The 21,319-nt window shown below is 43.0% G+C and overlaps 1 protein-coding gene across 5 annotated transcripts in view; it reads right to left on the reverse strand.

Annotated features, from left to right (window-relative positions):
- The window catches only part of sema6dl (sema domain, transmembrane domain (TM), and cytoplasmic domain, (semaphorin) 6D, like), a 480,425-nt gene that overhangs the window by 340,174 nt on the left and 118,932 nt on the right, over positions 1-21,319 (reverse strand). For all 5 annotated transcript variants that reach the window (XM_051920673.1, XM_051920672.1, XM_051920671.1 and 2 more), the window contains exon 3: positions 20,412-20,522. The gene's annotated coding sequence lies outside the window, so the exon portion shown is untranslated. The remainder of the gene's footprint in view (positions 1-20,411; positions 20,523-21,319) is intronic.

The following is a 21,319-nucleotide window of genomic DNA, read 5'->3' on the forward strand; positions in this document are numbered from 1 at the left end:
TGAGTCCCAGAGAGCAGGGATCACATATCCCTGTAGCACCCCCTGGTTGCTCCCATGGGACCCAACAAAGCTGCTCTATCGAACTCCAGTTCCCAGCATGCTTTGCCAGTGTCCGCACCGGTAGAATCACCCAGACAGGCTGCCTTCTATTACGTCGGGGGAGCCCAGGTTGTCTCCGCAAGTCCTTCCATCCTACTGGCCTCCCAGCCGGGTAAGGGAGTGGTACCCATCTCGACCAGGACACCCACACATGCCAGTTGTCCATCACACTGGCATTACCCATTTTGCTTTGCTTTGGCAACACAAGTCCTTTGCTTAAGAGTCAGCGGCCAGACGCTCTTTGAAGCCTAAAGCAGGCCTCTGGAGTTGGGAAGTTAGTCCATCAGAGTGAGTTCTTTCCAAGCAGGCAAAGAAGGCCTGTTCTGGGCAGTGAAACCTTTTGGAGGCCTGACAACCTGTTTGCATTCATGGTAGCCTCATGACAGAGCAAATGTAATAATAATATTAAAAAAAAAAAACAAAAAAACAAAACTGAAAATCCAAACCCAAAAATAATACTTTCAAATACTGAGAACAAACAAATGATCTCCAGCTCCTGAGCCTGCTCAGTACACTGAAATAGAAAGAGGGAGGGCTCTGGAGTGGTCCCGGCTCCTTGTGCTCCACCCACAAAGTGCCCAGAATAGCGGTCAACTTAAAGAGACAGTACATAATTCACCAATAATAAAAGAAATTGACAGAAAAAACCATAAAAATATGAAAACAAATCATACCAAGACTACAAAATACAGCAATAAAACACATAAATGCAAATTAATACATAACAATTACGTCACGTGCTGCACATTTCTGGTTTGTTACGCCAGCAAAGCTGCAAAATGGCAACACCCATCAGAAACAAAGACGCCACAATGCAAAATTATTTGAATAATGTTAACTCTTTTAGGGCAAATTTTTTTTTGTTTCTTTTCTCCCAGGGCTGAATATTTTTCCAAAAACTAACATTTTTTAAGAAAAGAACACAAAGCAATTGTTTAACATGTCAAATCAACAAAAAATATTTACTTTTGACAAATGTTACTGTCTTGCATGTTGTATGAGCCTGCATACTCTATGATTTCACATACATTTTACACAGCAAAGTCCTGCAAAGTCTGATCTCGCTCAAAGCAGCCAATTTCAGTCATTGCCACGTTGCACTGCTTACAATATGTGTTGCTTTGGTGCCTACTTTTCAATTGTCTGTTGCTGCACTTTCTCACATATATTGTTAGTGTGTACTGTAGAGAGACAAGTCACCCGTTTGCCATCATGCCATGCCACTGCCACAAAGTGTTCTGCCCGCATTAAAACCATATTGTCACCTCTTTTCATCTTCAGCCTGTCTGGCTTCAACTGTGAAGGCCTGTGTCTCCTGTTCACCCTCACTGTGCCACAAGCTCCAATTCCTCTGCTCTGTAGCTCCATGAACAATTCTGGGCATGTATAAAAATTGTCCAAATGTACACAACATGACCCAAATGTTCATAGCTCTGAAGCAGCTCCAGCACAACCTGACTTGTCAAGGGACAGTTCTCTCTTTGAAAGAAATACTTTCCTGTATATGTAATTACTTTCAGGCAGAAACCAGTGTTTGCTTCTGCCAGTACAAAATCCTTTATGCCATACTTTGTGGGCTTGTCTGGCATATATTTCCAGAAAAAAAGGCGTCCCTTTTATTTTATCATAGATTCATACACAGACAAATCACGGCCAGGCTGATAAAATTGTTTCTATGTTGTTTCCACAATGTGAAGCAGGGGCTGAACTTTATGCATGGCGTTATAGCCTGGCTCCCCCCTTGGGATTTGCTTCTGTTTATTACACTTTGCAGCATCACGTACCTATCATCACGCTGCATAACCTGTCCAAAGCCACCAGGGGACAAAGCACGTTTGGACCAATGCTCCCTGAAGTTATATCACCAGTTCTGTTCCATCTCTATTTGTAATGCCACAACGCCATTCATCTCGTCTTTTGTTGTGGGTTTCCACTTTGAAAAACAAGAATGTGATGCAAGCGCAGCCCGCGATTGAAAAAATTTCTCTGCCTACCCGTTTGTCTCGTCTGACAGTAACTGAAAAGCAGCATCAGGAGAGAGCAGCCTGAAGTAGTCCAGCAGCTGGTGATCTGTCGTGTCCAACAGCAAGCCGTGCCATCTTGTGAAGTCCGGTAGCCAGTTCGGCTCCCACGGATCAATGTCTGTGTATTCCTCCCACGCGAACCTTGCCGTAGATGCATTGGCTGCGCGAATGCGCTCAGCTGGCGCAGCATCGGCTGGTGTCCGATCAGCTGATGCTGGCTTCTCACTCTCTTGCTCAATCTCTTGATCACTGTCAAAAAAATCCGATTCTGAAAAATCAGAGTCCGACTCCGCGATAATGCACAAAACATCGTCTGCCGAGTGTTTTCTTTTCTGCACTCACTTCGCTCCCTTGTGACATGTCAATGCCATCTTGCCTTTGTTTTCATTTCACAACTCACGCACACACAAGGATTAGTTGCCGAGTCAATGAGTCTAGCATTCCTCCAAGCACAGAGGGAATGCCTGTGACGTGACAGTGAGTTTTGTCACCACTAACAGCTGATTGTCGCCCTCTATCCCTGGATGTCGACGTCCTCAACCCCTCCTGTCGACAAAAGTCGACATCCTCCCTAAAAGAGTTAAATACATTTCAGAAACATAAAAAAAATGGTGCAAAATTTAAATTTTGCGTAATTCAAAACCCCCATCGGGAAGGAAAAAGCTTTAAGTAAAAAATTGGGACGTGAGCATCAATAGCCTTCGCGCACTAGGAAACAAGTTACCCAAACTATTGTATAGCATTTCAGTAATTATGTACCACTCTGATGCTGATCTTTCTGATCATAAAATAGATCATTACGATAGTAATTGATGAGAAGAATTCATCATTAATTGCAGAATTACAGCATTTGAGGGTTCCTCTAGAGCAGTGCTCCGCAACCGGTGTGCCACGGCACACTGGTGTGCCTTGAGCCGATACAGGTGTGACGCGGTCAAATAAGACAATTTTCTAACTAAATAATATTTCAACGGTCCTCCTTAGAAACACAATAACGAGAATACGTGCAATGAAATATTCGCGTAAATGGCCTTTTAAAGGTTTAATAATGTTATGTGTCATTTCTCTGAAATAATAAATCCCATCGCCTGTCGCCTACGACGTAGACCCTACGTAGTCGCCAGACAACTCCGTAGTATGCTTTGATAGCCAGAGCGCTCCGTGCCCTCACCTAGATTCAATTCAAGCCGACGTATTAGTCGTGCTACGTCGCATTCACTCGTCTTGCGACAGTAGTTATCATTCATTACTATTAGTTGTGTTGCTGAATTGTGTATGGCTAACGTTCTTCGTGCGATTCATATTTAGTTTTATACCCCTTTAAATATGGATAAATATTTACGTGGAAAAGATTCGTCTTCACGTACAGATGATGAAGAACCCAGCACAAGTGTTGCAAAAAAAACAAAGAAGATTGTGAAAAGGAAGTACAACGAAGACTACATTCGATATGGATTCTCGTGGTGTGGTGACAAAACGGCTCCAAAGCCACAATGCATCATTTGCGGCGATCAGCTATCAAACGGGGCAATGGCACCCAGTAAACTAAATCGCCATCTAAATTCAAACCATCCCAATTACGCCAAAAAAAGACAAACAACTCTTGTGTTAATTAAAAATGATAAGCGGTCATGCTTAAAAGATCTTGACCAAGAACTTCAGGTTGCGCTGACAAATATTGAGCCAAATATAAAACTTTTGTGTTCATTGAAACAAGCGCAGGTATCACATTAATCAGTCATTATGTTATAATAATTATTAAGATTGCATAAAAGTAAATATAGTATAGTTTTTATGTATGTATACTTATAATAAATGTATACTTATAATAAAAAATGAAAATTTATTGTAAAATTTGTGTATTAAATTAATATCTATATATCAGTGGGGTAGCTGGAGATCATGTTGCCCGGGGCGGTGAAAAATTTGACGCCCCAAAGCTGAAAGAAATTTTTTTTTGCGCCTCCTCAAGGAACAAAAAAAAAGGAAACTGCAGTAGTTTGGACGCCCCTAAATAGCTGGCGCTCGGAGCGGACCGCCCAAACCCACCCCCCCCAACCCCAGCTACGCAACAGCTAAATATTATAGGTTTTGACGTGCCGCGGAAATTCTAGGAAGAACTTTGGTGTGTCGTAGGTGAGAAAAGGTTGCGGAGCACTGCTCTAGAGTGTCTCTTTCTTTTACATGATTTGGCTCAAAAACTAATCAGCACATCGTTTCGAGTTTGGTATTCTTAGTTTTAGCTGTAGACCGTCCTCAAGAAACTGTGGCACACACAGACAGACATACCTCCATCATCGAGATTTCAATGTTTTCGTAATCAGGGGACCCTATAACATTGAAATCCTTCAAAAACCGGAGATGGAAATCTTTGATTATTCTAAAGCTTTCGCTCCTCCCCCATTAATGATAGGTTATGGTGTGGGAGGGCATAAAGCAGAAATATGTATTCAAGAAATAAAGGACTACAAACAAAACAGAATCATCACAAACAGTTTATTAAAATGACAGAAATTCCAATTGTGATTGCAAAATTCCAAAAAAAAAAGTGACAGGTGAAGCTAATGTCACCACAGCAGCACTATGGCTTATATAAGTCAGCTGTAGCATTGAGGGTCCCGTCCCCTTAGGCCCAACTTGAAATGCGCAAAGCACGTAATGTACAGAACAAGTAGTTAACATGTAACATAAAGTAAAGCAAAATCAACAAGCAAAAAATTACTCAAAAAAAATAATATATGCAAAAGAAAACAAGGATATAACCAATAACAAACTGTGCATTATAATATTTACACTGAAGAATATTTATATACTGGGGGTAAGCCCCCCTGGCACCTGTACAGCAGCTGTCCTACTTTGTCTTTTATTTTCGGTCCCGGGCGTGGTTAAATCTCTTACCACAAAGTCTTGTCTCGTGGGATGCAAGTTCTTGATATTTTTTAGTTTATAATTTAAAAACTGAATAAGAATCTGAAAATCTAACAACATTACATTAAAGTTCGATAAATTCTGAAAAGAATGATACCAAACATATATACGTAGGTTTTAAAATAAGCCCAATTTAAAGTGTGGCAAAAAACGTCACATAAAATCGTTGCACTTTTAGGCTTAAGATTTTATATATACACAGAGAGTCGATTTAACAAACAAAAAAAGATTAAATGACAAGAAAACACCTTTGAACCAGGGATGAATCTGAATATTAAAGAATTAAAGGTAAACAAATGAATTTTAAATCAAGAAAGTGGACCTTCACTTATTTTTGCACATTTGATGCCACGGACATGTACCGTATTGAAAGCAGAGCCACGTCTCGTCTCATGCCAGTTACACTTCCGCCCGGTGGGCTTTATCTCTCATTGTTTATTTCACTTTGGTGCCCAATGGATTGGCTCCCAGTGGACTCTCCTCGTCACGCATGCTGTTCCAAATGCCTTCCGGGCTTGGCAGGTGTCTCCATCCGTGTGACGACATCAGTGTATTCCAAAACAATCAGGTGCGCAGCTTGCGTCACCAAGTCGAGGAGGCCTGGCGAGAGTATTCCCCCCGAGAAGGAGTTTCCTTAACATGTCTAAGGTAGCTGCCTGGTAACAAGGTGAGTTTTGTGGTGTCTGCTCCGGTTAAAAAAAACAAATAAAAAGACATCCCTCTGTGTGCAGCCCTAGACTGCTTCAAGTGACATCGCTCTACGCCACCTGATTGTCATCGATCAGATGGGAACAGTCATTGAAACTGCATCCAGCTTGACCCCTGCTATCGAATCTAAATTATATTTTCTGCAAGGGACAAGTGCCTTAGATCACAACTGAAACTGCATCCAGTCATGGACTTGGTTGGACCCACACTCAGCCCACCCTGACTCCATGGGGACTCAACCTGTTGTCGATCACCCAGTGTTATTTAACTGCCTTATGTTTCTTTTCTGTGTCTGCATCTTCTTTGTTCGTTGTGTAGTATTGTTTTCATGTGCTGATAGTAATGATGAACTTTTTGTTAATTTTGTTTTATAACCAGTTGTGGGGAGCACTGAGTCCCAAATCCCAAACCCAGTAATACCCACCACAGTCACGGGTTCAAATAATGGATATTTTTCAATCCAACATGCACACAAACAGTGACACACAGCCCAAGAACCACAAAAACAATAAAGCTTTTTGTTTCCTTTGACGTCCAGTTGAGTGTCACCCGCTGCCTCCCTGACTCGAACTCCCCGAGGTAAGGCAGTGGGCTCCTTTCATACTGGACCCAGAATAGCTTCTGGTGACCTGGCATGACTTCTGGGTTGTATGAGGGAACCAGAATAGTCCTCCCCTGACAGCGCCCCCTCGCAGCACCCATGGAACCCAACAGGGTTGTACTTTTGGACTCCAGTTCCCATGAATCCCTGCTGGTGTCCAACCTGAGACCCTACAGCGGATCACTGCTACCTAAAGTATGGAGGATGGAGCTACCCTTGGCCTTCAGCTTCTGCTTGTCTATCCCCTGGCACCTTCCATGTTGTCATGTCATTGTCCAGTCGGGATGCCCGTCTGTCCTCTGTGGCACCCACAGTTTATTTATTATTTAGCATTTATGTATTGTGGATTGGTGGCTCTGAGGCTAAGGATTTGTGGTGGTATCTGGAAGGTTGCCACTTTGAATCCCTGTTACTGCCAAAAGGGATGCTACTCTGCTGGGCCCTTGAGCAAAGCCCTTAACCTGCACTTGCTCCAGGAGTGCTGTACAATGGCTGACCTTTATTCTGACCCTAAGGGGTATGCAAAATGTAACAAGTTCCTAATACAAGAAATTGTATAAGACAAAAGAAAAAAAAAACTGTTTCAATGTTCTGTTGTACAGTATTTCTTGCATTTTGTGGGTGGAACTCCAGGAGGCGGGACATCTCTGATGTCACAACTGAAGGACCGCCCTCAGTCTATATATATTGTGTGGCTGCGAGTGGATCCTTCAGTGGAGCAGTGCTGCTCTTTGTGGGTACTGATTTTCTGGCTCGTTGGATTTTATGTTTCTTTTTTTGGGTTTGGACTACTGGATTACTTTTTTGTTTTTAATTTATTACTCTGCGGTGGGTTGGCACCCTGCCCGGGATTGGTTCCTGCCTTGTGCCCTGTGTTGGCTGGGATTGGCTCCAGCAGACCCCCGTGACCCTGTGTTCGGATTCAGCGGTTGGAAACTGGATGGATGGATGGATGGAATTTATTACTGGACTAAGAGAACCCTTTGCAATATTGCTGTGATTATTATTTCTTGTTCATCTTTTGTTCATCTCAGGGTTGGGAGCGAGATCCTGCCTCAAGTGGAGGAGTTCAAGTATCTCAGGGTCTTGTTCACGAGTGAGGGAAGAATGGAGTGTGAGATCGACAGGCGGATCGGTGCGGCGTCCGCAGTGATACGGGCTCTGCATCGGTCCGTCGTGGTGAAAAAGGAGCTGAGACGTAAGGCAAAGCTCTCAATTTACTTGTCGATCTACGTTCCTACCCTCACCTATGGTCATGAGCTATGGGTAGTGACCAAAAGAACGAGATCGCGAATACAAGCAGCTGAAATGAGTTTCCTCCGCAGGGTGTCTGGGCTCTCCCTTAAAGATAGGGTGAGAAGCTCAGTCATCCGGGAGGAGCTCAGAGTAGAGCCGCTGCTCCTCCGCATCGAGAGGAGTCAGATGAGGTGGCTCGGGCATCTGATCAGGACGCCTCCCTGGTGAGGTGTTCCGGGCACATCCAACCGGGAGGAGGCCCCGGGGAAGACCCAGGACACGCTGGAGGGACTATGTCTCCCGGCTGGCCTGGGAACGCCTCGGGATTCTCCCGGAAGAGCTAGAAGAAGTGGCTGGGGAGAGGGAGGTCTGGGTATCTCTGCTCAAGCTGCTGCCCCCGCGACCTGACCTCGGATAAGTGAAAATGGATGGATGGATCTTTTGTTTATTGTAAGAAACATCATTGTTATAATGAGTTATTTTCTGGTATTTTTTCCTGCCTTCTCTTTGATAGTTGAGTACATGTTTTACAAAAAATCAATCAACATGAATATGAATTTCACTTTGGTTTTGTAAAATTTGCAATGGTTAAATAGTTTTATAGCAACTAACCACAGCACCAGTGCAATGTCATTTGGTTGAGTTAAGCCAGTGTTATAGTACTTTCTGTCGGGTATGTCTCGTCACTTCTTCCTCCTCTTCTTTTGGCTGCTCCCATTTAGGGGTCACGACAGTTGGTCATTCATCTCCATCTATCCCTGCCCTGTCTTTTACATCATTTTCTGCCTCAATATTCTCCATCACCACATCCATTACCTTCCTCTTTTCCTCTTGCCTAGTCGATCCATCCTCAACGTTGTTTTCCTGATGTACCCCTCACCTCTCCTCTGCCCGTACCCAAACCATCCTCTCTCATTTGGTCACCATACTGTCGTTCCCATGTTGTCCCTCTAATATGCTCACTGCTAATCCTGTCTACCTTCATTACTCTGAGAGAAAATTGTAGCATCTTCAACTCTGCCACTTCCAGCTCTGCCTCCTGTCTTTTCGTCAGTGCCACTGTCTCCTTGTAGCATAGGTGGTCTCACTACCATTTTATAGACCTTCCCTTTCACTGATGCAGGTACTCTTCTATCATAAATCACTCCTGCCACTCTTCTCCACCCTGCCTGCACTCTCCTCTTAACCTCTCTCCGTTGCTTTGGATTGTTGAACCCAAGTATTTAAATTCATCAACCTTCACCACCGCCACTCCTTGCAGTCACACCATTCCACTACCTTCCCTCTCATTCATGTACTGTTTAACTCCTACTGACTCTCATTCCCCTTCTCTCCAGTACGTACCTCTCAACCTGCTGTCTACTCTCACTGCAGATCACAATGTCATCGACGAGCATCATAATCTACAGAGACTCTGGTCTGACCTCATCTGTTAACCTGTCCATCACCACTGCAAACAGGAAAGGCCTCCGAGCCAATCCTTGATGTAGTGCCACTCTCACCTTGAAACAGGCTGTCATTCCTACCACACACCTCACCGTCGTCATACTGTCCTCATACAGATCCTGCACCACCCTCACATACTCTTCTGCTACTCCCAACTCCTCACACAGCATCATAACTTCTCTCTTGGCACCCTGTCATATGCTTTCTCTGAAAGGGTTCCAAGAGAGAGGAGTTTTATGGTCAAATGAAATGACTGAAAATCAACAGGCAGGGCATGTCTACTCTACCAGCCGGGTTATGACTTTCCAGCACAGGTGATTTGACCCTTTTCTTCTGACAGTAGAGTGCTGCTTGTGCCATACCAGCATACCATACCAGCATTTAGACCAGAGCTGTGGGCAGGGTTAATACCTGCAGCAGGTTGTGCTGTAATCTCAAGACTTTTTTTATTCTTTCCCTTTCCAACACGAGATAACAGAAAAACAAGCCGCTCATGCATTTGTGAGCTTCAAAACTCATGTGTTCCTTACTCAACATTACTGCATTCTATGCATTGAACTTCCAGGGATGAGAAAGCATTGGTTGTCAGCTCTCCTGCACACACAACCCACCCCTACGACTAAAGGCAAATTCAAATCAGTTTGATTTTATTATCGCAAATCACAGACTAGTAGGTCTCAGATTGGATAACTGGTTTCATGGGAGCACTGCCTCCGATCGGATGAGATTATGGAAATAATGGTTACAACTGAAAATCGGTGGAAAAGTCGTCTAATGTGACATGGGCTTTGTCGTGAAGTGTGGAGTAGCATAAAGGTTCCACAAGCACTTTCAAGATTGCCCTCTGGGGTGGGGGAAATACCATCAAACCCCAACTAGACACCAGGGCCAGAAAACTGTTTATACAAATAAATAAAAAGATTTATTTTACCGAAATGCTCCACAAGCACAAAGCAAAAAATAATTGTCCGAATGGCAAGGTAAATCACAGTGACCGAAGTCCCAATACAGAATCCAAAAATCAGAGTCAAAACAGAGTAGAGGTGTAAAAAAATCAATAAACACAGTTGCAAGACAGATTTCAAAAACGCTGTCAAAAATCCATGAATTGACAAGTAGTAGCACAAGGCACAGTAAACACAAGAAGCTCTCCATTCCCTAGCGCATTCATAATGAACTGGCAGGAACTATGGAAGGCCCTCCCATAAAAAGGGTGGAGGGCAGTTCCTGGCGCTGATTGGCAGGTGGCCCCACCCCTTAGGGAACCACCTACAAAACAAAAGGGACATAACCTGGGACATTACTACTTACAAATAAACACAAAGAAAGATGAACATCTCTCTCTCTTTCTATATATATATATATATATCGTATGTGTGTGTATATATATATATATATATATATATATATATATATAAAATCCAACATCTGTCTGTCTGCTTTTCATGAGAGAACTTCTTCACGGATTTAGATCGGGTTTTTTTGTAGAATTTGCTTGAACATTCCAGTTGATATTGGAACTTCTTTCATCGCGCTAAGTATCATAGTTCGCTTACCACACCGATTTATTAGCGCAAATCCGAGAGAGACTCATCGGGCTGCAGGGAGGGGGGCGGGGCCCTCCTCACTCATGCATCAGCCTCGGGCATATCTTACCTCTGCTTAGCAAGTGAACGAGAGGCAACTTAATGGATTTATATTAGGTTTTTATCTATAATTTGCCTGAACATTCCGGTTGATTTTGCGACTTCTCTCATCACGCTAAGAATCATAGTTTGCTTGCAGGAGCGATATATTCACACTAATCTGACACAGAGGCTGCAGGCCGAGGGGAGGGGGACGCAGGATGGCAGGAGTGGGGAGCTGGGCGGGACCCTCCTCACTGTCCTGTTTCACTTCCACACGGGCAGAGGTGCGGGGGACGGCTAGTGCACAGTAAATATATTACCTCTTGATTGTTCCCTTTTATTCTCTCACATGCTGAATTTTGGGTTCAGACTGCCTTGGGTGAGGTCTTTTCTGGAGAAGCTAGGGAGAGCACAGGGCCATTTTATGGATTTTTTTGAGGCCTTACCCAACTTTGCCATTTTGTGTGCTGCTCATTATAGCAAGTTCACAATAACAGGGACACATTTAAAATCCATCTTGTGTACTCATTTTGGTCTTCTGTCCACACTATGACAGCAATTTCAACCATCAAACCTGAATCTCTGTACAAGTGCTCTTCAAAATGTATGAAGTCTTGTGTAGTAGCTTTTAAGTAAGAGTTAACTGTGAGATGATTAGCGCTCAAAGCAGCCTTATGATGGTGAATGCAAAAAATAAAGAAAGTCACATCTGTGTGGACTGGCATGCTTTTAGGGCTGCTTTTGAAGGTGATGCTAAAGGGCGTTTGGACATGGACGCCACTGTGCACCTTTATCTTTTCAGATGAAGAGAGATGCCATTGCTGCCTGTACTGTACACAGTTAACCAACATTTCTGAAAAATTGCTTTTAATGTTCTGTGTAAGCAAGTATCAGCTGTCTAATTGCTCTGAAAGTTTCCAAGGTTTTTCTTCTCCTTGTTTTATGACGGTAGCACAGCTGGCTCAGCCTACTGAAAAGGAGCTTAAAAATGACTTCGCTCCAGCACCAAGAGAACCCTTAAAGAGATATCGCCCCCTCTTTTCCATATTTATCTGCATGATCATTTTCTTTTCCCAGTTTTGTGGGAAAGTAAAAAAAAAAAAGTAAATATATAATAATGGCAAAGTAGCTCAGTGGCCAAACCCTAATAAATCATTCAAACGTGTTTATCTGTTCGGCAGTTAAATGATTTAATGAATTATACCCTAACAAACTGGACAGCTGTGACCTTTGGCACCATGGCCAACATCTTCGAAAGGACACAGAGCAGTCAGGTCTGAATGCATCACTTACTGCGTTCATCACATCTATTCATCCATTCATTTTCTAAACCTGCTTATCCTGATCAGTCACTTTAAAGCCGGAGCCTATCCAAGCGAGCTCTGGGTGTAAGGCAGGAACAATCCCTGGACGGCACCTACAGTAGTTATACATTCATATAAATATGTCAAACAGGAGGTTCCTTACTTATTAATATTTGTAGAGGTTTCTTTTTTTCCTTCTCCTCCCTATCTAAAACACTTGAGGGTGCCATCTCAAACCAAAGCTCTTCCTTCTACAGGACAGACAGCTTGAATCTAATCAGTCGGGCTTTAGGAGGGTCCATTCTACCGAGAGAGCTCTATGAACTGTTGTCAACATGTTACAGGCTGGATAGGGCTACCAACATCCTAGATCTTGCCAACCATTGGATTCTCCTTGCCAAAACTGCACTCCCCGACTGCACTCCGAGTCCTACCTCGTGGACAGATCTTACCATGTATATGGTGTGGAGAGATGTTAAGCTGGCTCCCCAAGGATCGGTGCTTGGTCCTCTCTTCTTCTTCTCCTCTCTATATGCCTCCTCACTAGACTCTATCCTCCTGTTCCATGGTTGCTCACATCAGTATCTATCTATCTATCAGTGCTAGGATTATGATACGCTGCAGCACTTGTCGTTCCCTCAAGATATGATATCAACTAGAATCTCTGCATGTCTTACTGAAATTGCAAGCTGGTTGAAGGATCACCATCTTGGGATCAACTTGGCAAAAATAGATCTTGTTATCTCAGCTCGTCTGTCTGTTCAGCACCTCATCTCTGTTTAGTTCGGCTCGTTATCACTAACACTCATCAAGTCTGTTCTCAACTTTGGGGTGGTGATTAGTGACCGCATGCAATAAGTCTTGCCGACTATACAACATTGTCAAGATCAGACAATATATGATGGAGTAGGCAGCACTACTCCTGTCTGGGCTGGCTGTGCCATACAGGCAAACTAGATGGTCACCTAGACCAGCAAAGATCTTGGGGGGATTAGCATTTAACCCCTTAACCGCCCTCTGCCGGATATATCCGGCACCGTTGTTTTAAAGCTAACGCCATACTGCCGGAATTATCCGGCACATTTGCCTGTGGTTATATGAATGCCTGGCAAGTAGTATAACTGACGGTTTGGCGTGGGTATTATTACTACGTTGTATTTCGACAAGTCTGTGGTTGTTTTGGCCGGTCATGTGACGTGATTCGCATGTAACAGCTGTGAATATGGCGAAACGTAAACTGACTTCAAGTGAGGCTTTGCAGGCGATTTTGGACAGTTCTGATCATGATTGTAGCAGTTCTGAAGAAGATTTTAGTGATAGTGATGAGCAGCAACGTGCGCTGCATGATACTGTGAATGAAGACGCATCGGATGACGGCGCTGAGTGGGTGTATCCCCAGCATCTCAGCTGGGCTGCTGCCCGTGGTGAACTACCTTTTCTGCATTCGTTTGAGGGAACGTGTGGCTTTATTGTTGATGTAAACAATTACACTGCTGAGCAGTTTTATGAGCTGTTTGTGTCACCTGATTTGATCAGACATTTTGTTCATCAGACAAATCTGTATGCAGCACAGTTTATTGAGAAAAATCCCAATTTACCTCCACATTCCCGTGTTCGTGCTTGGTTTGACACTGATGAAAACGAAATGAAAAAATTCTTTGGGATTTTGATGTTGATGGGAATAATCAGAAAACCAGATATTGAGATGTACTGGTCTACAGATCCTATGTATGCAACACCTATTTTTGCAGCTGTCATGACACGTAACCGATTCTCTTTGCTGCTGAAATTCTTTCATTTGAATGACAACAGAAACGAGCCAGATAAGAAAGATCCAAACCGCGACCACTTGTTCAAGCTACGTCCTTTGATTGATCATTTATTTGAAGCATTTCAGTTGCCCTACATGCCAGGACCGTCAGTTGCAGTTGATGAAAGTTTATTGTCATGGAAGGGCCGCTTACAGTTTCGACAGTATCTACCATTGAAAAGGGCACGGTTTGGTATCAAGATGTTTTGCTTAGCTGAGAATTCAGGTTACATTTATAGATTTCGTGTATACACTGGCAACGTGCACAACATTTAATGGTCAATACTGCTTGAATAAATGTAAAAAATGTAAAAAAAATGTAAAAAAGTAAAAAAACGAAACTTGTTCAGATTTCGCCTGGCGTGGGGAATATTTAGGGAGTTGGCGGTTAAAGGGTTAATTAACTGTAACCAGTGGAAAATCTTCCATCAGGATGTTCTTGGTGTGTGCCCAAGGGCATAAGATGGCAAGTTTCCTTTTGACCAATCACTAACCCCCTCTCCCTCCCACCTCAATGAAATAGTCAAACGGTTGAGTCTGCATGACAAAATCACCAATGGGGATCACCACCTCTCTAGATGAAACAATCAAGTGTCTATGCACTGAAATCACCAAAGGGGACCTATCTTCAATATGACATCCATATACGTACAACTCGGGCGAAACCTCAACCGCTCTGCAATCTGCAATTATGTGCATATCAATTGCCTTCAGGACTCTATGGTTTGGACTCTCACATGGCCAGCAAGAAATCTAAGCTGGTCCTGACCCCCTGGTCCACACTTTGGTCTTGTCACGTCTGAACTGCTGCAATTCTGTCTGGCAGGAGTACTGGCTTGGGTCATCAAGTCACTTCAGATAATGCAAAATTCAGTGGCACATCTGGTGTTTAACCAGCCGAGGTGGGCACAGGGTCACTCCTGTTTCCAGATTACCACACTGGCCCTATGTAGCGGCACATATGAAGTTCAAATCCAAATGGCTATGGCTATGGAGACACTTCTGAGGTCCTGTGTTCCTTTCCAACTACTCATGTCTGCTGAAGAATGATGTCTGGTGATGCCAACTCTGCATAGCATCAAACCTCAGCCAAGACTCTTTTCATGTGTAGCTCATAGTTGGTGGAACAGCCCACCTCCATTCAAGTTGCTGACTCCTTCCATCACTGTGTTCAAGCAGTGTTTCAAGGCTCTTTTGTTTTGCTGAATTGTAGAACTGATGGTGGCTTTGTTGGGTTCTTGTAACTAAGGATGTGTTATCTCGCCTGTGTTTTGTTCTGAGCTCCTAACTTGCAGTGGTGAATTTTACAACCTTGTGCCTTGATCTCAAACAGTCCCCAAGACAAATGTGTGAGAAATGATCCGTGGCGTAGAACAAGTCACTAAAAATAAATAATCGAGTCCCAAGAGCGTGCAGGCCCAGAATGGGTGCAAGTGGTCACATGACGGTGCTGCTCCGGGGTTGATTGTGGTGCTTGCCTGCAGGTCAGTCAGATGCCTCATTCACACCTCGGAACTGGTGGAGGGTCTTATCTCTGCACCCGATTAGGTGGAATAAAGGAGCCTGCATGGCAGAGAGAGGGACACAAGAAAGAGAGATGGAGGTTTGGAAGGAAGGAATCAATGATTAGGGTGGCAGGATCATGAAATGGCAGCATGCGGTAGAGTGGAGGCAGACAGCTGGGTACAGAGCCCAGAGGAGGAGCATGTGGCAGGTGCTCAAAGGGGCTGAAGGGGATCACTAGGGTTAAGTGTCTTCAGGAACCTGGAGTGACCCGTTTGCTCAAGTTGACTCCCATGTAAAGCCGAGCAAGAAGTTGGAGAAGTGAGGCCTGGTGTGGCACCCTGCCAGGGGTGCCTCAGGTGGCAGCAGGGACCCAATCCTGGATTTTGAAGATTGGTTGTGCCTGTCAGTAGGACTTCTCTTTGTGCTGCTGGATCTGAAGAGGGTAAGCCGGGGAGACATCGGCTTTTAGTCAGTCATCACAACATTACTTAAAACAGTCAGACTTGGACCCACATATACTTAATAATTATAAACCCATTTCAGGTCTACCCTTTCTCTCTGAAATACTTGAAAACGTATTTGCCAATCAGCTTCAGTTACACCTTACGCACTACAATTTATTTGAGAAAATCTAGTCTGACTTCCGCACTGGCCATAGTACAGAAACGGCACAAACACGTGTTGTAAACAACATTCTGATATCCTCTGATGAAGGAAATTCCTTTTTAATTATGCTGTTAGACTTAAATGCAGCATTTGACACCACTGACCATTCTATTTGACTATACAGACTGGAAACTGACATTAGGCTCACGGATGCCATCCTGGCCTGGTTTAGATCTTATTTATCAAATCGATTCCAGTACATACAGAAATCTGCTGACAGGACAACATTATTATACACAGAAGCTCGGTACAGGGACCTTTACTGTTTTCACACTTCCACTGGGATCTATCATTAGAAAACATAATATTTATTTTCATTCATATGCAGGTGACACCCAGTTATACCTTTCTTTTAGACCAAATGACGTTTCTCCAGATGTTGTCCTTATTTAGATGTGTTAGTGAATTAAAGGAGTAGATGGATGAGAACGACTTGTCTTTAAACACCGATAAAACAAAAATGTAATTATTGGAGGGGCCAATGCCGATCGTAACAATATTTTGTCATCATTTAACTCAGTTGGAAACCCCATTAGTTTTACTGAATCAGCCTGCAATCTCGGCATTATCTTTAACTCTAGCATGTTATTTCAAGCGCATATTACAAAATTGTCCAAAACATGTTTTTGCCATCTTAAAAATGTTGGGAAATTAAGGTATTTTTCTAAGTATGCGGGATACGGAGAAATTAATTCATGCATTTATTTGTAGTAGGATTGACTACTGCAATGCAGTGTTCATTGGATGTTCAAAATTATTCTTTATATAGCTTAAAAGTTAATGCAAAATGCTGCTGCCATAATTATTATAAGCACAAGAAAATACGAACACATAACTCCAGTTCTAGAGTCGTTACACTGGCTCCTGGTTAAGTTTGGGGCAGATCTCAAAATCCTCCTTTTAACATATAAAGCATTAAATGGCAGAGGTCCAACTTCCTTATCTGAACTTATTATGACTTAAAAACAGGAGCGTACATTAAAATCTGAAGATGCCAGTCTGCTTATGATTCCAAGGATTAATAAAATAACAGTGGGAGGTCGAGTGTTTAGTTTCAGGGCCCCTAAATTGTGGGCTGGTCTGCCTGCTACTAAAAGAGATGCCCCTTCAGTCTCAGCTTTCAGATCGGGCAGAGACTCATGACTTCAGTTTAGCACACCCTGACTAGAGCTGCTGATTAGCTGTGCAGACTGCATCTCTGCTGTCATTAATGCTCAATTATTATTATTATCATAAGTAATATAATAGTTATAATTTATTACTAATCTTCACCTATTCGGTTTCTCTTCATGGTATCCTCATGTGGCACTTGGTACCACTGCCCTGCTGCTAAGTTGTTTGCTTGCCTATGGAAAACTGGCTTTATGGAAAGGGGAGAAGGAATAACATGATGTATTTTAACGTCAATATTACTGATTTGTCTTGTGTCTTCCTCTTAAGGGTCCAGTCACTTTACATGCTTTCCCAGTGATTAGCAAACTGGTGTCAGTTGTGGCGCGCTCCTGTAATGGCAGCCGCGTCGTGTGACATCCTGAGCCACTCAGTCCAACCAGTCTGTGACTCACCCTGACAAAATCAAGCAGGTCGTAGAGATGGGCTCTGTATGTGTGAGACCTGATGACTAACGAGCGCTCAGCCAGTCATACAATGAAGAAGGAACACAGCTACTTTGGACCACACAAACATAAGTCAGGCTCAATTGTCTGATGTCGTCTTTTACAGTCAGGTCCATAAGCATTTGGATAGTGACACAATTGTCATAATTTTGACTCCACCACAATGGAATTGAAATTAAGAAATCATTATGTGATTGAAGTGTAGACTTTCAGCTTTAATTTAAGGGGTTTAACAAAAACATTGTATGAGCTCTTTAGGAATGGCAGCCATTTTTACACATGGCCCCCGCATTTTCAGGGGCTCAAAAGTATTTGGACAAACTACTATAATCATAAATATAACAGTCACTTTCAATACCTGGTTGATAATCCTTTACAGTCATTGACTGCCTGAAGTCTGAACCCCTGGCCTTCTCCAAGTGCTAGTGATGCTGTGCCAGGCCATTACTGCCGTTCTCTTCAGGTGCTGCTTGTTCGTCACATCCAGTTGGGTCGAGGTCAGTTGATTGACTTGGCCATTGAAGAATACTCCACTACTTTACGTTGTAAAGCCCATTGTTTGCTGTCACAGTATGTTTTAGCTCGTTGTCCATCTGTACTGTGCAGTGTCGTCCTGTCAGTTTTGCAGCATTTGTCTGAATCTGAGCAGACAGTATAACCACCCTGAACACTTCAGAATTCATCCTGCTACTTCTGCCAGTAGTCACATCATCAATAAACACCAGTGACCGACTTCCATTGGCAGCCATGTGTGATCAGGCCATAACACGGCCTCCGCCATGTTTCACAGATGATGTGGTATTTGTAACATGGCCTCCGCCATGTTTCACAGATGATGTGGTATTTGTCGGATCATGAGCCATTTTTTTGTCTTCTTTCCATCATTTATTGTGATCTTCGTTTCCTCTGTCCAAAGAAAATTGTTCCAAAACTGGACTGTTTTTTTTTTTTTTTTTTTAAGTGTTCTCTGGTAAAGTCTAATCTGTCCTTCTTATGCTTGAGGATTTACAGTGGTTTGCACCTTGTGGTAGACCCTCTGTCTTTACTTTCATGAATTCTTCTCTTGATTGTAGACTTTGACCATGACAGGTCTACCTCACGGAGAGTGTTCTTGGTTTGGCTGATTGTTGTGCACGGTTTCTTCTTCACCAAGGACAGAATTCTGTGATCATGCAGCACAGTTCTCTTGTGTGGTTTCTGGACTTTCTGGTGCTGCTCATCTCACCAGTGTGTTCCTTCTTTTTAAGAATCTACCAAATGGTTGATTTGACCACTCCTGGTGTTTCTGCCATCTCTCAGATGGGTTTGTTTTGTATTCTCTGCCTAATGTTGGCCTCTTTTGACTTGCATGGGCAGCTCTTTAGACCTCTAATTGAGAGTTCACAGTGACAGCTTCCAAATGCAAATTCCACACAGACCTGTGTAGTTTGTCATACCCTGTGACGTCTAGTCACGTCATCTGACACACTCCGGTGATGAGAATGGCAGCGGCACTCATCAAGTTTGACAACTCACTCTGACTAGAAGTTGTAACTTGTTGTGGGCTTTAACTCTTGAAATGGACAGCCCACGTGGACTTGCATCCCCACTACCCAGCTGGAAGGCCAGTGCGATGGAAGGATTGGGGGGAGTTGATTATGGCTGAACATTTTCTATCCTCAAGATCGAGTCCAACATGAATATCTGCAGGGCATTCTGGAATCTGTAGTCCCGTGGGGGCTGCCAGGTGGGAGCTGCTGGGATTTGTAGTTGCTAGTTTACAGGACTTCAGTTGACCCAGAAGTGCTGCCAATGGGCTGTGCGCTAGCACTGGAACTACTTCCACGTCTTAGATAAAAGAAGCTGCTGATCTCAGGGAGTCAAAGAGTCGGGTGGAAGAGAACAAAGCTTGCCTGGAGGCCCTGAGGAAACCATGAGGACTGACTGAGGTCATTTATGTTAGGTAGAATGCCTAGAGGGGACTGAGTGGTCTCGTGGCCTCGGAACCCCTGCAGATTTGATTTCTTTTCTCCAGTCTTCTTTTGTTTTTTTGTTTTTTTTCTGTCCTCCCTGGCCATCGGACCTTACTTTTATTCTACGTTACTTAGTATTGCCTAATTTTATATTTTGTCGTTTTTCTTTCTTCATCCAATAAAGCACTTTGAGCTCCATCAGTTGTATGAAAATGTGCTCTAGAAATAAATGTTATTGTTGAATGAAAAGTAAAGGCAGGTAAAGGAAGGTGATTGGTATGATAATTGAGAAATCCATTGTGAGGTATGTGAATACATACCTTAATAATAATAATAATTCATTATATGTACTGTATATAGGGATTTTCTCACTACTCAAAGGTTTACCACACAGGGAGGACCCATAACCCTTTCATTATATCAGGACTCTTATCTGTGCAATTGTGTTGGGGGATCAATGCCCCCTAGTGGTCACACTCTCTTTATCACAATCTTTTCAGTCTCAGCAGCCAGTGACACTTTTTGTGTGAAGTAAAGAGTACAAGTAATACACGTGACAATGCACTACCGTCTCTCTGATTAGCCACATTCACATACTCGTTTCATTTCTGTACCACCATAGTTCCATGAAGTCCGCTCCAGCTGCACTGGGTGCTGTGATGGAGTGTCAGGAACCAAAAGGATCTCAGAAATGTTTGTTGTTTAATGCATTTCTGGTTATTTTACGTACTGGGGAAAAAACTGCGATCATGTCTGCTGCGAAAGGCACTATACTAATAAAACTGGGATTACAAAGTGTAATTAAAACAGTAAATTGAAATTGCAAAAAAAAAAAAAAAAAAAGTGCTAATTGGCTAGAAAAATTAAGAAAAGGCACCAACACTTACAGTGCAGCTGGAGGCGGCAAGAAAAATCATCCGTCCCAACTTGGAGGCTTTGTGTTTGAGTTGCTGGTTTTGTCTTTCCGTCTTGTGGTCATCCATTAAGCAAGTTAAGATCTGAAAATACAAAGAGTTGAAAGGCATTTAAACCGAAGAGAGGAATGGATTTTCAGCAGCACAGATTGCCACGAGAATTCCATTAAAACTTAATGAAACTGTTTGCAAGCCTCAGCAGCATTTAAGCACCCGCTCTGCCATCATACGGGTGGGATACACTGTGGGGGGGGGGGGGGGGGGGTAGTGCAGTGGTGGGTGGACCTTCAAAACTACAGCTTCTAAAACAGCAGAGATATTTAAAAAATAATAAAAAAAAAAAAAAAGGCAAGAGGTGCCACGGGGGAGGTGGGCACAACAGTTGGGATAAACATAAGGCAGAAGAAACTGATGGAAAGAAGCAGCTTAGGGCAAAAAAAAAATTGATAGCAGATTGAGAGAGAATTGAAAAGACAGAGACTAACAAATTCACATGTCGATAAGTGTCTGAAAGAGTAAAAGAATATGAAACTGAATTAAGAGGCCAACAGCTGTCCATAATAAACATACAGGGATGTGAAAGGCACTATATAATAGATAGATAGATAGATAGATAGATAGATAGATAGATAGATAGATAGATAGATAGATAGATAGATAGATAGATAGATAGATAGATAGATAGATAGATACTTTATTAATCCCAATGGGAAATTCACATTCTTCAGCAGCAGCATACTGATACAATAAATAATATTAAAGAATGATAATAATACAGGTGAAAAAAAACAGACAATAACTATGTATAATGTTAAATATTAACGTTTACCCCCCCTGGTGGAATTAAAGAGTCGCATAGTTTGGGGGAGGAACGATCTCCT

The sequence above is a fragment of the Erpetoichthys calabaricus genome, chromosome 17 (genome assembly GCF_900747795.2).
Source record: "Erpetoichthys calabaricus chromosome 17, fErpCal1.3, whole genome shotgun sequence".
NCBI classification, from domain to species: Eukaryota; Metazoa; Chordata; class Cladistia; order Polypteriformes; family Polypteridae; genus Erpetoichthys; species Erpetoichthys calabaricus.